This window comes from Myotis davidii, unplaced genomic scaffold, assembly GCF_000327345.1.
Source record: "Myotis davidii unplaced genomic scaffold, ASM32734v1 scaffold497, whole genome shotgun sequence".
Taxonomy (NCBI): Eukaryota; Metazoa; Chordata; class Mammalia; order Chiroptera; family Vespertilionidae; genus Myotis; species Myotis davidii.
This window is the reverse complement of record NW_006288434.1, coordinates 2,637,166-2,640,623: the sequence shown is the minus strand read 5'-3', so window position 1 is coordinate 2,640,623 and position 3,458 is coordinate 2,637,166.

Genomic DNA, 3,458 nt, shown 5'->3' with positions numbered 1-3,458 from the left:
AACGGCGTGGGGACTGCAGGGAGCCCGAGAACTGGACCAATGGGGTGAAGGGAAGCCGTAGACCCCGATTTTTTATTTATTTCTTATCCTTTCTGGTGCCGACGCTCGGTGGCGGAATCGAGTTTTGAGCTCGAGGTAGTTAAAGTTTAAATTGCAGTCTATACGCTGTTTCAAAAACAGACCCCACCCCCACCCCAGGCCCAGGCCTCCGGAAGCACCCTGCCTGGAAGCTCGGGATTAAGGGGGAGGAATCTCCCAGGGTCGCCTGGGGCCCTCTGCGCCACGCCTGGGGGTAGGGTTGCTGCAGGGGTATTAGCCAGGTCAGCGGCCCTCCAAAGCGCCATCGCCCCCACACTCCCACCACCTCCACCTTCGACCCTCCCTCCTCCCTTCCCCCCTTGCCCCCGGGCTGGACGGAGGCGGGCGGGGCCTGCCGGAAGGGAGCCTGTGGCTCTGCTCCCTGTTTGCGCCTTTTCAGCCGTTTGGTACCGGTTCGCAGTAACTGTTGGGAGAGCTGGGGAGTGATAACGGGGCCCAAAGGGTACCGACATTTTATCTGCTCGGGACAGGCTGCACACGTGGCGGAGATCACCGCCCCTCCCGCGTGTAACCGAAAGGCTAATAATGCACAAGTCCTCTTTGTACCAATAAGCACAGCACGAGCATAGAAAAGGAACCAATTATTTTAGCAATTGCCAAACCAATGAACAAAATTCTCCGATGACTTCTGGTCTATCTAAGGCCCAGGCTAGCCAACAACCGCATAGGAATAATAATCACGATGCACGGGGCCGGAGCCGCCCACGGTGGGAAGGAAGAGAACTGAACGGCCTCCTGGCAGGGCCGCTCCAGAATCTGCTGGAGGGGCGCCAGCTCGGCAGCCCAGGCGGCTCTTCCTGTCTCCCCTGCGCTCCAGCCCGCCCCCTCCCCCTGCGTCTGCAGGGTGTCCTTCCCGGCAGGCTTCCTTCCGCCCGGGCGGTCCCATCCTGTTGATCGGAGCCTGCGGGGCGGGAGCAGCTGGCCCCGGGCACCTGCTGCCGCAGAGGAAGCTCCCGTCTGTGCCCAGCCGGCAGGCCAGCTTCCCTTCCTGTCAGGGAGCCGTCCTGGGGTGGGCCACGGCCAGCCCTCCGGGTCTGAACCCCGTCCCTCCCGCAGGAACGTGGGGCTGCTGGCCGGGTGCCCCAGCAGGCTGAGAAACAGGGAGCGTTCAGGGCTGGTGGGAGTGACTCAAAACAGGAAAGAAAAGAAAAAAGGGGGAGGAGGAACAGCGTGGTGGCGGCACAATTCCTAGAGATTCAGAGAAAGATGTTCCCTGGCCACCTCAGACTCCACGTAACCAAAACTCAGACCCTGGTTTCTGCTCTTCCTGTATGCACCCATTGTTTTCGTTTGTTTTTTAAAAAATATATTTTATTGATTTTTTTTCACAGAGAGGAAGGGAGAGGGATAGAGAGTTAGAAACATGGATGAGAGAGAAGCATCGATCAGCTGCCTCCTGCACACCCCTTACTGGGGATGAGCCTGCAACCAAGGTACTTGCCCTTGACCGGAATTGAACCTGGGACCCTTCAATCCACAGGCCGGCACTCAATCCACTGAGCCAAACCAGTTAGGGCTGCACTCATTGTTTCCCACACAGCCTTCGCCTTCTCCCTCAAGGCCCTGGATCCACGTGGTCCCCAGAAATGTCTCTCTTCTCTCTCTCAAATGTTGCTCTAGGTCAGTCTGTCATCAACGGGAGTCCCCTTGGTTTGAACATACTGCAATCTCCCACCCCACCCCACCACCACCCCAGTTCCTTTCCGGTGCCCAAACTTTCCACACTAGGCCAGAGTGGCTTTTTGAAAGTCATGATCCCTACATAAACATGATCCTTGGCTCCTGTTGCCTAGGAGACAATAGGCCATTTCATTCAGAACTCTACAGTGGACCCCCAGCTTCTCTCCCCACCCCTCCAACCTCATCTCCCACCCAGACATACCCCTGCCCACAGCCATAACAAATGACTTGCTCTTCCTCAAGCATACGGTATACATTCATGTTTCTAAGCCACCTACAATGTGTTCTAGTCCCTGGGCACTAGGACAATAGCAACGAACAAGATCGGTCGGCTCCCTGCTCTCAAAAAGCTTGGACGGGAAGACAAAAACCGGTAGACAAGACAGGCACACGCACACATACACATACTCACTTACGACAGCAAGTGAATTAACTGTAATGCCTAGAATTGCAACAGAGTGATGTGACCCTGGGCCGCTGGTCTGGTTTGGGAGGGAAGAGAAGCTTGCTTTGAGGATACTGTTCAGCTGAAAATCTAATGCACTGGTTCTCAACCTTCCTAATGCCGCGACCCTTTCATACAGTTCCTTATGCTGTGGTGACCCCCAATTTCATTGTGACAAATTGAACATAATTACAGCATAGTGATTAATCACAAAAACAATATGTAATTATGTATGTGTTTTCTGATGGTCTTAGGCGACCCCTGTGAAAGGGTCGTTTAAACCCCAGAGGGGTCACGACCCACAGGTTGAGAACCGCCGAGATTCTAACGAGAGAACAGGCCGATCTGAGAGTGCACCTGAGTGGAGGAAACAGCTACGAGAGCAGGAAGGAGCATGCCCCGTGTGGTGCATTGTGGCCTGAGGTGAGAGTGTGCTGGGGAAAGGAGGAGGGCACAGAGCTGGGAAAGTGAGGCAGGAGGAGCCAGAGGACTGATGAATGTACTGGCCCCCGTTTGAAACTGAGACTGTCTTTCAAGTGCAGCAGGAGGCCTAGTGTCTAGGAAGAAATGCACATTTTTTATCCTATGAGCTCCTTTGCCATCTTGCTGACACCTTTCTTGATAACTCCGAGATGAATTCCTCGTTCTTCTCTACTCCTCCACACCTCCATGATCACACGGCACACCTTATTGCAAGGAGTCTTTTACAAAACTAAATTCTGCCGGTGTTCCACCCAGATCCGAGCTCCTTCAAGATGGTGGCCACGTCAACATCATCTTTCTGCCGAAGCCGGTTTGGCTCAGTGGATAGAGCGTCGGCCTGCGGACTGAAGGGTCCTGGGTTCGGTTCCGGTCAAGGGCATGTACCTGGGTTGCGGGCACATCCCCAGTAGGAGATGTGCAGGAGGCAACTGATCAATGTTTCTCTCTCATCGATGTTTCTAACTATCTCTCTCTCCCTTCCTCTCTGTAAAAATCAATAAAATATATTTTTAAAAAAACATCATCTTTCTGGCTCAGTGTCTGTTCCAGACGAGGCACTCAAGGTTTTTAAACGGGTAAAATGAAACTGTAGGTCCTCTCTGAAGACCCCCTGGGGTTGTAGATAGAATGTGGACGGGTGCCTAGGCAGAAGTCTGGATCCTTCCATGCCTTTCCCTAGCTTGTATCACGGCAGGGCCAGGCATGGAAGTCTCATCTTGGGCGTGAGTGAGAGAGAGCCCCTGGGCAGGAG